This window comes from Rhinolophus sinicus, chromosome 9, assembly GCF_057876585.1.
Source record: "Rhinolophus sinicus isolate RSI-liver-muscle chromosome 9, RSI-T2T, whole genome shotgun sequence".
In the NCBI taxonomy this organism is placed as follows: domain Eukaryota; kingdom Metazoa; phylum Chordata; class Mammalia; order Chiroptera; family Rhinolophidae; genus Rhinolophus; species Rhinolophus sinicus.
In genome coordinates this window covers 29,602,286-29,621,758 of record NC_142509.1, presented here as the reverse complement: position 1 = coordinate 29,621,758, position 19,473 = coordinate 29,602,286, and the positions used below count along the sequence as shown (strand labels likewise).

Below are 19,473 nucleotides of genomic sequence, written 5' to 3'. Positions count from 1 at the left end.
AGCATGGGGAACAGAAGTGGGAGAAATATTTTGTTGAACTCCTTTGTTATCATTTGAATCTTAAGTTGCGTACAGGTACTCACAAATTAACGGATAGTTTTTAAATGAGGTAGACCTGAACCCATGTTTCTGGAGGAAGGCCATGACATGAGAAAGGAAAGTGTTTTATTGCTAGTTATGTAAAAACTATCAATGTTAACAAAAGAAAGGCAACATATGTGTGTGTGTGCAGAGAAGAAAGTGTGGAATACACACCCAGGCTTCTGACTGGGACGGGAAGATTCTATAAACGGGGTGAGAAAAAACTGTTTAAGTGTTTCTTTATATATATATATTGCTTTGTTTCAATAGTTACCCAAAGCATATAATCATCTTTGTAATTTAAAACATATTGCATAAGATAATTTAATGAAACAAAAATAAAGCCCTTAGGTACGTAAGCGCTTTTAGTATTGCAAAGCACTGTCGACCATTTACCGAGAAGACAGTCCTGGAATTCCAGGATCACAAAACTCGGAGCAGGGGATGACCGCCGCAGGTACCCGTTGCTTGTGTCCAGCTGGTCTCTAGTCCCCCTCTGCTAAAGAGAATATATTCAACTGCCTTTTGGGGAGTAGTCCATATGGTTCAGGTAAGGCTGGTCTCACCCAGCCCACTCTACAGGTGGGCATGTGACCCAGGCCAGGCCACAGCATTTGGAACAAGTGAACCAGATTGGGCTACCGAGAACCCTTCCCAGCAACTCTTCCCAGGCCCTCAGAGGCCAGCCCTCACTTCCCACTAGGGGGTTGCCAGAGAAGCCAAGAGCTGCCCAGTCCAGCCCTGCTGCCAACTGGGAGAGCCTACCTGAGACTGAAACCCATGGCAACCAATCAGAAAACGGGTTTTTAGTTTCCCATTAATTTGATGCACCTTACTAATGAAATGAAAGTTGCCATTCTTGATAAGCCTACGTTCCATTGCAATAGTGGCACGATTTTCATGTTACACTCATGCACCGGGGAACACTTTCCACTTGAAGTCTCAGTTTAGAATTTAGGATAGAAAATGTCAAAAAGAAGATGGCTTTTTTATAACTGATTTCTGAATGAATAGGGTCTGACCTATTGAGAATTCTGAGTGAGGTTCTCGACTAAGCTGTCTGTAGAACTCTCGTGTCTGTCTTTTCCTTTATTTTCCAACTGGTTTTAACCATTTTCTTTACCCAGGTACAGAAAAAAAAACACACAAAAGAAACCGACTTTGACATGACCCCATCATTCTTTGAGCAATTCCTTACTTTCCAGGCTCACCTTGTTCTTTCTATGCCCCCACTCTGAAATCAGTCTTTCCTCCAAGGAACGCTGGTTCCACTGAGTGGAAAATGGTATTTAGAAGCCAAGATTTGGGTGCTCAGTGTGCTGACTGATATTGAGGTGTCATTGGTTCCAGCCCCCTCGGTGAACAGCCTGGGCATTAGATGTATGTTGTATACGAGTATACGGTGTTGTGCTTGTTTGTTATGCAGCATTACTGGGACTCAGGGCTAACCAATACACCTCCCCCTCAACTCACGGAAATCTGACTTTTTCTCCAAAGTCCACCTCAAATGTTACCTTCTCCAGCAAGTCTTTATCAATTCTTCCTTGGCATTTTATTTGTACATACTCTATTATAAAATTGATCACAGGTTTTCTTGCATCATAGTTGGCTGGTAATAAAGACACTTGATATCTTAAAAGGTTAAGGAGCCCTTTCCAGATTTGGAGGAGTAAATGAAATAAGTGCAACAATAACAATAAAAGTATCATCACTGAGGGGCGGCCGGATGGCTCAGTTGGTTAAAGCGCCAGCTCTGAGCAACAGAGTTGCCGGCTCAATTCCCCCCCCCCCCCCCCGCATGGGATGGTGGGCTGCGCGCCCTGCAACTAAAGATTAAAAATGGCAACTGGACTTGGAGCTGAGCTGCTCCCCCTACAGCTAGATTGAAGGACAATACCCTAGAGAAACACACTGTCCCCCAATATTCAACAAAAAAATTTATTAAAAAGAAAAAAAAAAGTACCATCACTGAGCACTTCCCTATGCCACGCCCACACTGAAGGTCAATATATCCTCGCATCCCCAGGAGCTAGATGCTATTAAGACCTACATTTTACAGATGAAGGCCTTAGGTACAAAGAAGTCAAGTCATTTGCTAACAATCACACAGCTAATAAGCAGAGAGCTAACACTGCAACCCAAGTCTGATTCCAAAGCCCCAATATTGCAGAAAGGATAACTTTATTTAATAAACACAAACACACATATATATTTTCCTTGTAAAAAATGTTAGAATATCTCAGGTAAGGCCAAAGCTCCCTTTGATCATCCCCTCTAATGCTGGTCTCTCCTCCCTGCAGGGAATAAAGGCACCTACTGACATTAGGCTATATCTTTCCAGACCTTTTCCTATGCACTTTCACACACATGTACATATGTGTTAGAAACTGCAGTGTTGTTTGATGTGTAGGGTTGGGTTGTTTTTTTTCCCACATCAATTGTATCATGCAGTATGCCTTTTTCTGCTAGCTCGCTTTTTTTCATTCAGTAGTAAGCTTCAGGGATCTTTCGTATACAGATCTGCCTCTTTCTGTTTAATCTTCTGCATGAGGGATTCCTTTGATACGAGGGTCAAAAGCCTATGAGGCGAGCAGCGCTATGATGTCTGCTGGGGGCATTTTTGTCAGCTACGATAAAGAATTTTGGGGAATAATACCCATGACAGCAGCCACCATTTACTAGATGCTTACAGTGTGCCTGGCACCATGGGATAAGGGCTCGGGATGTGTTTGTTCATTTTGAATCCATGCAACAATGCCAGCTGTGAGGCTGGTAGTCTGAGCGCCTTCTGTGAACAAGAGGTCACATCTCCTGACGTGAACATCCAGAGGTTAAATCACTTGTCCAGATCCACACAACTATTTAAGTCGGGGAGCCAGGGCAGGACCCCAAAGCTCTGTCTTTACCAGGGTGCTGCCCTATGAGCTGTTCACGGGTCCTCCACACTGAACTGGAAATCCAAAAGTTGGGCATCGAACCCTCAAGAACAGAGAGGGGGGTCTCACTCATCTCGGGGAGCCTTCTGGGTATTGTGGAAGAAGTAAGTGTCTGAATTCCAGTTCTGAGGTGTAGGCAAGTTACATCAGCTACTTGAGCCTCCAATTTCCCATCTGTAAAATGGGCATATACCATCTTTCCTCACGGGTCTACTGAGGCATCACACAAGATAATGTCTGTGCAGAAGACAGGCTGCGTCCTCCCACACAGACACAAACACCATTTCCTAACTAGTTGTAGAAGGAATGCTTGGATGCTGGGGAGATGTTTCCATGATCACCCTCAGATTGGACCTCGTATACCTGCCCAGAAGCAAGAATCGCCACTACAATGCATTAGCAATGGGAGAGAGAGAGATGGGTTTAGGATGCACATGGAATGTGAAGACAGGTGGGGAGGGGAATCACAGGTTCAGCTCGTCCCCTTGAAGTGAAGGAAACCAAGAATCACCTTTCAGGAAAAGAACACAGCTAGTCCTAGCAGAGAAAAACCCGCTGGGCAGAAAGCTGCCCAGAGTGTAAAACAGGACTGGGCAGAGATTGAACAAATGGAGACCCTGAGAGTCAGCAGTTGTTCCCACCAGTTCCCCAAGACTGGCAGCATAGAACAGTTGTGGTTGTCAGCTAACAGGGGTTCGCTCTGAGCCAAAAGCTGTGATGAGCACTTTTTATGAATTATCTATTTAATCTGCAAAGCAACCCTGAGATATAGGACCAATTATTGCTCCAATTTACAAGTGAGAAAATCAAGGCCCAGAAAGGTTAAATAACTTGCCCAAGGTCATCGAGTGACTAAGTGGATGAATAAGGATTTGATCCCACGTCTAACCAATTCTTATTTATTCACATACAAAGAAAGCTACGATCTACTGTCAAGTGAGAAAACAGCAGCCAAAACAATAGATACAGCAGAATCCTATTTTCTGAATATAAAATGAATGTGTGTATGGGCATGTATATATATAAAATAATATATATTAAGCATATTGTATAATATATGTGTAATATGAACATATACATACATACATGCATAAATAAAACAATATACATTTAATATATATTATATAATATATACACACATGTACACATACACATATACGATATATATTTAATATTTTATGTATACTTTATATTGTGTATATATAAAATATGTAGCATATGTATACATACATAATATACATTTAGTATGTGTACGCGTACACACACACACAGAGACTAGAAGAAAATGTTCCAAAATGTTAGCAACTGCATCTCTGGGTTATTACAGGTGACATTTATTTGCTTACTTCTGTGCATGCCTATCTTATAATTTTTCTATAAGCTAGAATTATCTATATGATAATTAGTTTAAAATCTCATGAAAATCATTTGCCAAAGATGTGTGGGACATCCACAGTGTTAACCATTTCATTAAATGTACTTTAAATATATATAAGACATAAATAATATGACAGGTTTTCTGCAAAGCACTTCATATACGAGGTCGAACAATTAAGTTTGTGAACTTGTTGCAATGATCTTGCTAACCTTTTTTGATATCAGCGGGATTATTCATTATGAATTTGTACCAACTGGACAGTTAACCAAGTTTACTATTTGGAAGTGCTTAAAAGGCTGCGTGAAAAAGTTAGACGACCTGAACTTTTCACCAACAATTCATGGCTCTTGCATCACGACAATGCACCAGCTCACACGGCACTGTCTGTGAGGGAGTGTTTGGCCAGTAAACAAATAACTGTATTGGAGCACCCTCCCTACTCACCTGATCTGGTCCCCAATGACTTCTTTCTTTACGCAAAGATAAAGGAAATATTGAAAGGAAGACATTTGGATGACATTCAGGACATCAAGGGTAATACGACGACAGCTCTGATGGCCATTCCAGAAAAAGAGTTCCAAAATTGCTTTGAAGGGTGGACTAGGTACTGGCATTGGTGCACAGCTTCCCAAGGGGAGCACTTGGAAGGTGACCGTAGTGACATTCAGCAATGACGTATGTAACACTTTTTCTAGGATGAGTTCGCGAACTTAATTGTCTGACCTCGTACATTATTTTACTTAATCTTCACAATAACCACAGTAATATCCACATTTTACAGATGAGCAAACTGAGGGCCGAGGAGCTTAAGCAACTCTCCCATGGTACTAGATAATTTTACGTGTTTGTTCCCTCTTTCCCCGGTGTTCTGACCATCAGAATCATCTGCAGGTGTTTGTTAAATATCAACCTTCCAGTCCCATCCCCTAGAAATTCTGATTCAGTAAATCTGGAGAAGGGCCAGGAATCTGTAAAAACACAGCACCCCGATGATTCTGAGGGTCAGGCCAGCATGAGCAAGTTCCATCTACTGTCTGAATTATGTAATGAAAGCAGTTCGTTTCTCAGACGCGCGTTAGCATCTGGATCCTTGAGCCACAAAACCAGGACAGAAACCCCATTCTGGAGGCCAGGCTGCAGCCCTCGCCGTGGGCTGAGGTACGCAGCAGGCTGTCCTGGGCGGCTCCAAAGGACGAGACCTTGTTCAGAGCCCTGTGAATTCAAAGAGCAGTCTGCACCAGTCCAGGCCTGGGGGGGCTCCCAGTGGGGCAGATGAGACAGATGTACGAACACCAACCAGGAGGCCGAAGGACAGGCGCCAGAACAAAAGGGCAGCCAGGGTTCGGAGTGGGCACCAAGGATACAAAATCAAGAGAACAGCCTCCTAGGGAGCAATGGTCCAGGGTCGCAGGATGATAATGATGGGAGTTCCGTGTTCATTCTAAGAGAAGCTCTCATTCATTCAAGTTCTTTTTAGGTGCTTTCTAAATACAAAGAACTAGGGATACACAATTAATTACACCCCTTCCCTGCCCTGAGGCAGGGTTATACCAGGTGCAGCCTGAAGACACCTGCGCTGAAAGCCAGCCCCTTGGGTTAGGTACGGAAACCGAGACACATTAATAGCTGTTTGACAAATGATGTCTGTTGCATCTAATATTTTCAAAGCGAGGCTTGTATTTTGTGCTTGGGTTTTTTTGTTTTGTTTTTGTTTTTTGGTGCCTTTCATTTTTCTAGTAAATCACTTTGTATTGGCTACAAAATACCAGGAAAGAAAAACGTGATTCTTCACCACAAAAGGTGTGAGTTGGCACTGACCTCCACACTCAGGAAATTTCAGGTATTGAGCTTAGTGGCCCTACATCACTCAGTGATTTTCCAAAATGGTCCCAACGATACTGTCTTCTAAATCATGACAATGCTGAAGTGGGTGTTAGGTTGCTATTAATATTCTATAATGGGGAAACTAAGGCTCAGGGGAGTTGGAATGAGGCCTGGGGACATACAACTAAAGCAGTTCCAGGATTTGAACTCAGGATCTGATTCCCAGTCCTGTGTCCTCTTCGTAAAAACTCTCTGCTGAAGCATAAGGTCTAAACAGCCTAGAGGTCAAGGTGAGGAAGCACAATTAGAAAAGAGCCTTTCTAGTGCCTCACCCTGCCTGGTGTCCTACTTTATTTTCAGGTCACCCTCAATTCAAGTCCATGCACAGCTGGACTGCGAAAAGTCCAAAGGTGCCATCTTCAAGTGAAGAAACACAGGGCTTCTGGAAATAGCACACTCACGTTGAGCCCACTCCCTGCTCCTGGATTTTTCCGGTGCAAAATAAAGTCTTCTGGGCCTGGGGTCAGAAAGATGGATCCCAGGCCTCTGAGAGCAGGAACCCAGAGGTGTAGTTCTCCCTCTCCACACCAGGGGGCAGCCTGGCACTTTCCACTGCAGATGGAAAATTTTTCAGCATCCTTAGTGCCTTATTATTGTACTCCGTACTAATATGATGGCAAATTTAGCAGCATACACAAACAAACAAAAAAAGTTTAAAGTCAAGACATGTGACGGAGCTATAAATAATCATGTCTGAAATCTCTAATGTGAAACGGGGAACTTTTCAACTCATAATCTAAACCAAGATAAACCCAGACATCGAAGGGCAAACCCCTGGGGTTTGGTGTGCTGGAGCCTAAAACCATCACCGCTTCGGCGCTTATTTTTTTAAACAACTAAAGCAGAGTCCGTGAAAGCTGGAAGGGAGTGAAGTACAGATGGAGAACGTTCGCGTGGTCTCGCATGTAAACCTCATGACCATGCCAAGAGGAGGGGTCTCATCTCCCATCCATTTTACACGAGGAAACCAAGGCTCAGGAATGTGACATAATTGACCTTAAAATCACGCGGATGAAGAGCAGGCCCCAGAACCGTCTGTACCCCTCAGGCCTGCCTGTCAGCCAGCACCCCATCACTGCTGCGTTCTCTTCAGCAGGCACAGGCCAGCATAGCAGCACACAGTTCAAAGCCATGAACCCACAGAATCCGGCCTCTGCACTTCTTCCTGCTGCCCAGAGCTCCCTCCCGCTGGCTTTGAACATAAATGACACTTTCCTATCCTTCAGGTGGGTGTCATCCTTTCCCAAGCACCCCCAACGTCACCATCACAGAACCCTGCTTTTTTTCCCTTGGTAACACTTCATCGTTACCCCACAAATTATCCTGTTTATTGGTTTCCATGGTTAAGCTCCCCCTTCATCCCCATCACACACCCCCATCAGAATGTCAGCTCAAAAGAGCACAAGCTTTGCCTGTCTCCCCCCCCCATACTCCCCCAACCCTTCCTGTACCCCCCCAACTCCCCAACACCCCCCACCTCCCCCCGCGCGTTCAGAGCAGTGTCTGGCATACAGTCGGTGCTCAAGACATTTTTCTTGGTGTTCGATACACCAACATCATTGGGGGGGGGGGGCAGGCCTCTACCCATAAACCCCAACTCCTTTCCCAGAGGGCGCTGATGCACGTTCAGACCCAGAGGCCCTGGCTCTGCGGTCAAGGCTCTCGGGTTCTCTGAGCCGGCGGGAGAGGGTAAGGAAATCGCAGCAGCCGCAGCCAGCGGCCCCAAGCCTTCCCGCGGTTGCCAGGGAGACCATTGTCATAACATCCCCAGCGCACGGTGGGGCCAGCTGACAGAAGAGAGAATTATTTGACTCACTAACGTCTCAAGTAACCTGCCGATTTGCATCCGCAGGCAAATTTCCCGCTGAGGGCTGGAGGCCTGAGTGACGCGCCCTTCCTCTCTCCCCACCCTGGATCCCAGTTAGAGCCAGAGCCCTCTGGCCATGGCAGACAGGACCCACCGATCTGGGGCTGGCCCCCAGGGATGCAGGAATGCAGGCGGGCTCTCTCTGCCCACTGCTTTGAGTGAAAGCCCTCAATGCTGCTGGTGGCTTTTCCTTTTCTTTACATTATGACTGCTAATGAATACTGCAAACAACAATGCAATAAAAAGAGCTGAGATTGAATGAGCCACTTACTGGATGCAAGGCCCACTGGTAGCTTCCTCAAATAATCATTATTCTAACATTAATATTTATGTTATAACAATATGCTATAACAATACATTATGCTATAACATATTTACAGTGTATCTATATACTGTATAATACAAATTCATAGATACAGGTAAGAGTTCACAGACAATTTTATATAGCATTATTATATATTTACAATAACAAAACTGATATTTCTTGACACTTTTTATATGCCTGTGCCTATTGCTTTAGGTATGTTCATAATGATGTTATTATCAATAAACTATTAAATAATAATAGACTCATAATCATAGCTAAGTTTTACTGAGCACTTACTATGTGCCAGGCTCTGTGCTAAGTGCTATATTACTATTATTTGGTTGTCACATGCACCCTAAGGCCTAAGAATTCTATTATTCCCATTTTGGAGATGAGACAATGGAGGCACAGAGTAATAATGTAACTTGCCTACAGTCACAAAGATAGCAAGCAGGGACTGAGGTGGCCACCACCAAGCCTCCTGTTCCTTATTTGCACACCACCCTTAAAAGCTGTTGAACTTTAGCTGGCAGCAGAAACCCCCTCAAGTACCTTGTTAAGAGTACAATGCTGGGCCCCTGCTTCCCCCAACCCACACAGGGGACTCAACACTCTTGGGGACAAGGGGTTTTTCTTCTCATTTCTTTTAAATAAGGAACCCAGATAGTCCTCACAAAGGCAAAGAGTCCAGAACCACTGCCTTAGGGTTCTTCATCAGTAGTTAGCACAGGAATGATTCTTCAGGGGCTGAACTCAGCAGAAAGGGCAGAGGAATGCATGTAGGACCTATAATCCTGAAAAGAAAGAGGGAAATGGGGGGGGGGGGGCGAGAGCTGCGATAAAATTGCAGGGTCCCCTCAGGCAAACTTAGCTGTGTGCCCCCAGTTTTAACCACTCCCAACCTTTCTGGAGCAAGGGGTGGAGGTGCTGCCTGAAGATTAATAAATAATACACTCTTTTGCCCAGGGCTGGCCTTAGGGAAGCAAAGGTCATTCTAAATTACCTCCCACTGCCCATCTCCCTGCCCCCCTCTTAATCATTCACTAAGGACCAAGCTGTACAGAGAAATATAGGCTTGTAAGGGCGAAGGCCCACCCTTTGCGCCTATATTTTGAACCCTGAGACCTCCTGGCAAACGACAAGGAGTTGTTAAAAAAAAAGGGGGAGGGGGTCTGTGGGCAGGCACTGCATTGAAAGAGGAGTGGCTAGGGAGGAGTGAGGCAGAAGTTCTGGGAAGCCAGGCCTTTGGTCCCTGGGCAGCGACCAAGAATGAGATCTAAACCCAAGTAGCAGCTAAAACATCTCTGGAGGGTCTGCCCTGAGCAATATGTTGCCTTTTTATCCACTGTCTGAACTAGAGGCAAAGAAGAGCAAAGATCTCAGAAGTCCAGGAAGATGACCTAAATCAAGGCAAAAACACATAAGCACTAAAAGCAGGTCTCATTTGGGCAACTACTTCGCTTCACAGTTTAATTGTTTGAAGATGTTCAATTCACTAAGGTTGTCAATGGAAGCAAATGTTATACCAAATCCCCTTCTATGCAATTGCTAAAATTGACCACGGAAGCCTGTTCCATCCAGAGCTACACTGCCCAACAGAGCACCCACTCAGCACATGTAGCTATGTACTGGTAAATTTAAATTAGTTAAAATTACATAAATAATCAACATAGTGGATAAACAGTTTGAGCGTCTTACGGGTACCACTGATAAGAATCCAGAAAACATCCCTACTGGTCATTATGTGATCTCAGGCCATCAGAGAATTCAACCCCCCGAAACACTTCATTACAATTTAAGCTTAGAATTGTGAGATAAACTAGTTTCCTTAACGGGTTAACATCTTTAAGTTCTGGGAAAATCTAGAATGAATAATGGACATATTTCAGATAATTAAAACTCATAATGTTAATATTTGAACTAAAGAGTTTATACATTTGGAGTATTTTATATTCTCTTCATGTTTTTAAAGAATTTGGCCACTTAGAATAAGATTGTATCTTTTTAACTCTAATTTGAAATATGTGATTCACGAGCTGATTTAGAGATACATTTTAAGTCGAAATTGTATTCAATTTACATACAATATTAGGAAGTGGCTTAAGGCTCAACATTTTTATAAGTTTAATTTTCAGATTTCTATGTACTATATATGCCAGGAAGGACAATTAAGTTAGCGAACTTTCCACCGTGCGCTTACATGGTAAAAAGTTCGCGAACTTAATTGTCCAACCTTTTGTAAGTAGTTGGGAAGGCTTGTCTGTCAACAATTAGCGTATTTTAAAACACATTCCTGTATATCAAATTTACAAATACTAAAAGTTTAATTGTTTGAAGATGCTTAATTCACTAAGGTTGTCAAATTGATGCATACATTATACAATATCCCCTTAATATGGGATTGCTAAATTTGCTAGACTTACATGAATAGAAGAATACGGTACGTAAGCTGAATTAAAAGCATAAGGAGACTAAAGGTCTTGGGGGATTTTCTTTGCTTTAATAAACTGCATATTAATTTCTAAAACTAAAAAGTAATTCCATACAAGGGAAAATTCAGTTCCTCAGTCACACTGACCGTATTTCAAGCGCTGAGTAGCCACAAGCGGCCAGTGGCTGCTGTACTGGATAAAGATAGACCATGTTCATTACCTCCTAGGATCCTTCCTCTAAATCACATGTCCAATTTTTAGCACGCTTCTTTGGAAATGAATACCCCAGAACTTTTTTCCCCATATAGACAACATTACTCTCTCTAAGACTTTCAGGATTGTCCCAATGGAAAATGCAGGCTCCTGAAGGAAATAACCTGGGGTGAGAGAGGCGAGGAAGAGTGCAGGCGAGTGCTGGCCGTGAAATTTACCCAAAAATGAGGAGACTCCATAAAAACCTGCAGGAGGAAGCACAGAGGCTATAAATGCATTCACTAACCCCTCTCCATTTTATTTAATGATGGATTTTTGCCAAATTCTTAGTATTACTGTCAGCTTGACACTCGCTTAGTACTGAGCAGCTTTGGATGGGAAATCAGGGAGTGGTTTAATCGATTCCGATATTTTTTTTTTCCATTTGGTAAATTTCACACACAAGCTAAAGGATTCTGACCCAAAAACACAGTTGGAAAATTTCAATTTAGCCAGAAAATGGTCCAACTAACACGAACCATATAATAGCATCATGCCCTTTGAAGGTACTGATGAAGAAAGACGAAAATTAAAGTCAGGAGCCCAGCATTCAACACCCTGCCCTGCAATTATGAAGCTGTGAGACCTCGAGGAGGCCACATAACCTGGCGTGGACTTGTTTTCCTATCTGGTAAATGAGAGGCTGGAAAAATAGATACCCTCCCGAGTGACTCCAAGTTCAAAAATTCCAGGATTATTCTTAGAGGTGACCCTGTTGGGGAAAGGCAAAAACCTCCTCCATAAGACAACACACTAGTCTTGGCTTTGCTGAGCCAGGGAAACCATTTTTTTGTGTCTCCTTGTGTTGCATCTGGGATGTTGGCAAAAGGGTCTGTGTTCAGAAGAGAACGCTAGCCAGGCAGGTGGTGCTCAGGGTTGGGCATGAACCTCCTGGTTTTGTGTGCAAGCGAGAAAAGCCACAAGCTGGGAGACCCCAGCACATACGGCTACATTGATCGGCAAAGTGAAGTCATGAAGCAAAAAGTTCCAGGCTGGGAATTGTTCAGGAGACCAGGTTCCCGTCTGACTCTCTCTCAAACAAGCTGATAGAACCTCGCCCAGCAGATCTCTTAAGCCGGCGCTGTCCAACAGAACTTTCTATGATGAGAGCAGTGTTCTGTATCTGTACTGTCCAAGACGGTAGCCACTAGTGACAGGTGGCTATTACGTTTTTAAAATGTGGCTACTGTTTGTCACTGAGGAGTTAGAGTCAAGTGTCATTTCTTAGTAATTAATGTAGCTTTAAACAGCCACGTGCAAGCGATGGTTCCCGTCTTGGACAATACAGATGTAACACATTCTCCGTGGTGTTTCTTCTCCTCATTTTCCTCCTCCTCAGCAAAAAGCCATACCTGCTCTTCCCCACCTTCCAGGTATGTTTAGGGGTTGAACAAAGGGATGACTATGGAGAGTGAAGGGTTTGCTGAGAGAAGGTCCCTTCAGAGGTGTGAGGTGGCACTGTCCAGCTGAGCGTGGGGCAATCTCCTAGTCAGATATTGCTGTGGCCATCGATGAAGTCCCAAGGTCTTGAGACTGTCAGGCAACACCTTCCTTTCCTGTGGCCTAAACCCTGCCCACTTCGTCCCCAGATGTGCATTTGCTAGGTTCCCCATACATGCTGAGTACCATTCAAATGCCTTCCTCTGGCCTGCAGAGCCCAGCCCACTTCTCCCTGCATCACGAACCCCACAATGCATTACTCCAAGTCCACAAGAAGGTTCTTCTACTCCTTAAATGAGCCAAACTTGCTCCTACCCCAGGGCCTTTGCGTATGCTGGGCCCTTCATCAGGAACCCTCCCCCCACACATCTGGCCAGCTCCTTCTCATCCTGCCAAGCTCCACATGTCACGTCCATTCCAAACAAGTCAAATGAGACCCTGCTCCATTAGTCTCTCCCACATCACCATGTTCTTGTCTTTCATAGCACCTATCCCAGCTTCCAATCATATTTCCCTGGTGTCTATTTGCTTACCCGCCTTCTTCCCTGCTCGACTATAAGCACCATGAGGGCAGGCACCAGTCTTTTGCGCCATCCCCTGCATCTCTAGCACCGAGCACAGTGCCTACACACGCAAGTGGTTTGATGAATATTTGTTGGATGATGAGGTGAGTGAATGATCCCTTATACTTTCCTCCTCTGTCCTTTTGTCTTCACCAGGGGTTCTCAAAGTGGGATCCCCAGACCAAGCCATCAACATCAGCTGGGAACCTGTTAGACATACACCTTCTTGGAGCCCCAGACCCACTGCATGCAACTTCGGGAGTGACACATCAATGTGTTTTCACAAGGTGAGTCTGATGTTCAAGTTTGAGAGCTCCTGCTCTAGACCCGTCTGTGCTTCTGAAATGACCTCCCTGCCTCTTGACCTTTTGTTCATCGTTCCCACCCAGGAGAATAATCCGCCACCCCCAACTCCAAAACTATAATGCTTATGCTTGACACCTAAAATGTGCTCTCTTGTACTACTGTGTTTCCCCGAAAATCAGACCTAGCCAGTCAATCAGCTCTAATGTGTCTTTGGGAGCAAAAATTAATAAAGACCCGGTTATATTATATTATATATTACATTATATTATATTATTTTATATTACATTATACTATACTATATCATATTACCCAGTAAGACCGGGTCTTATATTAATTTTTGCTCCCAAAGACACATTAGAGCTGATTGTCCGTCTAGGTCTTATTTCCTGGGAAACACGATAGAGTTGTTTGTAGACACATCTTCTTAATTCCTTCTCTCTCCCCGCCCCCCCCCGCCCCGATTTTAAGTATCTTAAGAACAAGGGGCCTAGTCTTTGTCATCTTTGCATTCTCTCAAAAATGGACCCAGTGATTTCCCCCTAAGAAGTAATTAAAACCGTAGACTGCAAATGAGTGACGTGCAAAAATGAAATAAATACCTTCTCCATGCACAAAACCCACAACTGCTTAATGGGTCCTGGGTTCAGATTTCCTGTCTGAACTGTGGGTTATTTTTTGTGTCGTTTTGTTTGTTTTGATTTGTTTTGGGGTGTGGAGGGGGTTTGGTGACTAAGAGATACCAACACACCAGACTGGCAGCTCCAACCATCTGCTGCTAACCTAGAGATGAGGTTGGCAGCAGAGGGAAGTGGAAAAGCTCTTCTTTCCAAAGAGAAAGAGAGAAGACAGATCCTTTTACTCATATGACCCTCTGTAGTATGGTAACTGTCCCACCATCACTGTCCGACAGCCCCTGCTGTGTCATTTCTCCCAACAGTCTCAGCAGCTAACACATGGCAGCAGCGGTTTCCATTTTTCAGGCTCTTTATGTGTATTTTCGCAAATCCTTATTCCAAACCTGAAAGTTTGGCCTCATTGTCCCCATTTTACAAATGAGCACAACAGTAGATCCCTTGACTTGCCTGGCCCAAGTCTAGCTGGACAGCTGACCCCAGGGCTGTCTGGCTCCAAAGCTGCAGCCCTTCCACAAGCCATGGCGGCCAGTTGAGTTGGTAAGAGACAGAGCCAGAGGCCAGTGCTGTGGCTTTCTGTCCAGCAGGGTCTAGTCCAGTTAGCGATTATGCATCTTAGAACAATTAATATGATTCAAAGTCATGAAAACAGAGAGAGACAGAAGACAGAATGGCTAAGGGCCTCCCACCCCAGATCCACAATCCTAGTCAAAGCTCCTCTAAGGGGGTGCTGGGGTGTTCTGGATAGTTCTATAGAGGAGGTACATTTCCCTGAAATCCCAGAAGCTACAGGCTTCAACAGGGAAACCCCATGGCAGCTATAAAAATGCCAAACCACCTCAAGAGGAAAGCACCTCATCGCTCCCAACGAGGCCCCACAATCAAGGAGTTCATAGTCAAGTGCAGTGGACAGAGCCTTCAACTGATTGTATGGGGCAAGGGACACGTGCTCCACGGACAGAAGCCACGTGCTCCATGGACAGAAGCCAAGGACTTCTGAGAAAACTCCCTGGAGGAGGTGGCATCCAAGCCAGGTCTTAACAGACACTCATACAAGTATAATTTCCTGGGTTCCAAATCACCATTAACGGTCCCTACACACAGAAACACACCCACACCAGCTTTCAGTAGAGCAGAGGGGAGTCACATGTGGAAGGGGATTGAACTGGATGAATATTGAGGTTCCTTTCAACCCTGGAATCCTATGATTGCAGAGATCTAGAATCTAATCATTCTTCTATCCATCCAAGCAACTCTCCATCCAAACAACCATCCATCAATCCATCCATCCATCCATCCATCCAAACCATCCTTTGTTCCATCTATCCACCTATCCATCCATCCATCCATCTAACCATCCAATGTATAAGCATTTCATTCATGGTGCCTGCCTACCACCATGTCAGGAAAACACATGGACGCCAGGACCGACGCCTGTCTTGAAAGCCAATAACCTCACACTGGGCATATCAGGATGTGGATACTGTTAAATCCAAAGTGATATGAGCTTCTCTTACTAGTCTTAATAATAAAATTAGTTTATAACCAACTGCATAGTAGAATACGGTAAGATCATGTTTTACAAGTGCGTCTTCTAGTACCTGTCATGTAAGAGACAAGAAACAGTTGACTTCCTGCAAATGCCAACTTTGCCAAGCCCTGGGATGAAATGGTGACCATGAAAGACTTGACTGCTGCCCTCACTTCTATTTTTGTGGGAAGGAGAAACACAGGAGATAACCACAGATTGTGACAAATGCTAATGGTTGCCACAGATCACTTGAAGTCCATAACGGAAAAGGATGGTTTGTTACCTGGACCAGCCAAAGGCAGCCAAGCACAGCATGTGCAAAAGCCCTGAGGCGGGAAAGTCCCTGGCATGTTTCCGGAACTGAGAGTTAGAACATCATGGGCAAAGGGAAAAGAAGATGAAGTCAAAGACGCAGGCAGGAGTGGGCCTAGCTGACGGGAGTTACTGTTCACTGGGTACAGAGTTTCTGCTTGTCATTATGAAAAAGTTCTAGAGATGGATCACGGTGATGGTTGCACAACAATGTGAAAGTACTGCTACAAAATACTGATACGAGTTTCCCTTACTAGTCTTAATAATGAAATTAGTTTATAACCAACTGCATAGTAGAATACGATAAGATCATGTTTTACAAGTGAATACATTTAAAATGGTTACAACAGTAACTTCTATATGACATATATTTTATCGCAATTTGGGGAAAAAAAATGTGTCCCCACAGAAGCCCCAGGTAGTATAGATTCCATGTTACAGATGTAGAAACAAGTGCAATCGGGCCCTCAGGTGACTGTCCCTGACGTCTCCTGTGCCAATTAGCAGTAGAGGCAGAATTAGAGCCAGGCCATCCAACATCCATGGCACCACATGGGGACGACACCCCGCTTCCAGCCTCAGATGCCCCTTCAAACTCAGGTCACACATAGAAGGAAAATCCAGGCACAAGAGACAGTGCACCAGAAAGGAAAACAGATCTCATCTGGTGTTATTAGCAGCTGGGTGTGGAGGGCACCAGCTGCATGGGTCCCACGGGAGAGGAGCCCCAGGTGAAGTGAGGGAACCGCGTACCCGCACATCTGAGCAGCAAACTCTGCGCTCGTGGCCGTGGCCTGAAACTTTCCACCAAAATCCCCACGTGCAGCTACTTAGCTCTTGGGGGAGAATAAACGTGGGTCTCTGGGGCTCAGAGTTTCCACGTTTAGCTTCCACCCAAAGGAAAATTTTGTTAGAAAGTTTAAAGGGTGTGACAAGTTTTAAATAATGAGACATCGGGGGCCACATGTCAGCACCCTCACAAAAGTGAGAAAGCCTTGCATCGCGCCTCTTTTTTCTTTTTTTCCTATTACAATTCAAATGACTCAACTGCAGAAGAAAGTAAAGAAGGTTAATCATTAAAAAGCTTGACATAGGCCAGGAACTTGCCTTATCTTAAACTAGTGGTTCTCAGCTACAGGCGATTTGGTCCCCCAGGGGACGTTTGGCAGTGTCTGGAGCCATTTTGGGTTGTCCCTGCTTGCGGGGGAGGGATTGCTACTGGTGTCAATGGGCAGAGGCCAGGGGAGCTGCTCCACACCCTATAATGCACACCTTGCCCCACCCCACAAAGAATTATCCTGCCCCAAATATCAACAGAGCAGAGGTTGAGAAACCCTCTCCTAGGCCAATGGTTCTTAAACTTGAGTGTGGATTCACATTCCCTGGAGGGCTTGTTAAAACATAGATTGCTGGGCTCCACCCCCAGAGCTGTGATTCAGTTGTCTGCAGAGGGGCCCAACTTTGCATTTCTGACAAGCTCCCTGGTGATGCTGAAGATGCTGGTCCAGAGGTGACAACGTATGGAGCCCCGTCTTGGGTCACCCTTAAAACAGTCTTGAGGCACCCGCACTGTTCTTCTGATCCTATAGGTGCAAGACCTAAGGTTCTGAAGGGGGACAAGCATGGCGCCAAGTCCCTCGAGCTTCTAAGTGACAGCACCAGTATTCAAGCCCGTATCCACACACTCTCCAGCCTCGATGGGTGCCCGCAGGCTTTTGTGCTCAGCCAAGTGTTCTAGGAGCCCGAGAAGGTACCTCGGGTATGCATTTTCTCCATCTTTGATCCCCCTCCAGCAAAGACTCAGACTAAGGGGACCAAGCCCAGAATTCCACACTGATGTCCTCCTGGCAACACTGCTTATAAATCTAGTGATTTTAAATAAGATCACTGTTTAAAGGTCCTCTCTGTGTTCAAATCTTTTGGAGGTTCTAGAAACATATTATAGAAGAAGCATTTCATCCATGGTTTCATGCCCGATTTACTTTATGGGGGACCCCTCCGTCCTCCTCCGTTCATACCCATTTTATTGCATTTGAAGTTGTTTATATATCCATAAACCAGTTGTTGTTGTTTTTTCTTCCTACTTGGATTCACCCTGGGACATCTTTCTGCCAAACCTTGCATCACACTTGAATGGTGTAATGGAAATAATGCTGGTCTGGGAGCCAGGAGACTTGGGTTCCAACAGATGGGAAAAGGAGGTCTCAAAATGGAATATTGCAACAGCCCATCTTCTGCCTCAAAGGGCTACTGGATTGCCTTGTTGACAAGGAATTACTGGGTCACTTTGCTACGTGGTTAAGTACCATCATCCCTCAATTCAGAAAAATCAAATCATTCAGTGGTCACATGAGACGTGACCATGTCTATGGTTCCATGTCTATGAAATGTCCAGAACAGACAAATCCGTAGAGACAGAAAACAGACTAGTGGTTTCCAGGAGCCGAGGAGAAGAGGGTTTGGGGGGTGACTGCTAATGGGCGTGGGGTTTCTTTCAGGGAGATAAAAATGCTCTGGAGGTGGATAGTGGTGATGGTTGCACAATCTTGTAAATATGCTAAAAGCAACTGAAGGTACCCTTTGAAAGGGAGGATTTTGTGGTATGTGAATTATAACTCTTTTTTTTTTTAAAGCCTCCCACGTGAAGCTAACACTCAGCCAAGGAACTCAGTCTCCATCTTTATAAAATGGGTATGCTGGTATGACCTCTGCCTCAGCAAGGTCAAGGTTCCTCTAGTGTTGAGATTGGGAGAGCTTGAAAGGGCAGGTGCTGTGTCAACCAACGCTGTGACACTTCCTCCGCTAACCAGGAGGTGTTAGAGGGAAGTGGGTTTTTCCCCTCTGCTCTGTTCATCTTTGCCCAAGTCAACAGAGACAGGTAGTCAGTTTGCGGGGAGAGCAGCATTATCCTGATAATTCGTTATCAGAAATTATTCCCTCATTAGCATCCATCTTCCAAGCTGTGGCAGATGCCAGTTTCAAGCCACATTCTGCACAGCAAAACTGATCTGGAGGGGGGTAAAAATACCAAGGCATGGGAGCCAAGGAAATACACACAAACTAAGAATAGCTTTGGTGATCAGCCCGCTGTGCAGAAAGGTGAGACGGTTGCTTTCTCTGACCCAGCAAGTCTGAGATCTCGGCTTCTTTTAAGAGAAAAAGAAAGCACTCTCGTCCGCCCAGCAGCCTCCATTATCGGGCAGCGGGAAGGGTTGACTAGGAAACCACATCAGCTTTGCAGTGTCCAAAAATACAATCCAAGCTTAGCTGGCGTCTCCTGTGATTGCCATGCAAGGGGCCGTCTTCTGGCTGCTTTCTGTCATCATGCTGTCCTCATTACCTGGCTGAACAGACATGCCTTTGAGGTAGCAAGGGCCTTTGGAGGGGAGGAAAATTCTCCCCCCGTGGAAATCCCCTTTGGTACAAAAATAAGCACTGGTTGGTAATTTTCCTACATATACTTTTTTTTTTTTTTTTTAATGTGAGCTAGCTGACTTGGGTGCTAGCTTTTTGCAGTACAAAGAAACGTGGTGATGCCAGATCATTAACACA

The 19,473-nt window shown here is 44.7% G+C and overlaps 1 protein-coding gene across 3 annotated transcripts in view; it reads right to left on the bottom strand.

Annotated features, from left to right (window-relative positions):
• KSR2 (kinase suppressor of ras 2) overlaps positions 1–19,473 on the bottom strand; it is a 354,663-nt gene that overhangs the window by 289,384 nt on the left and 45,806 nt on the right. The gene's annotated exons all lie outside the window — the stretch shown is intronic.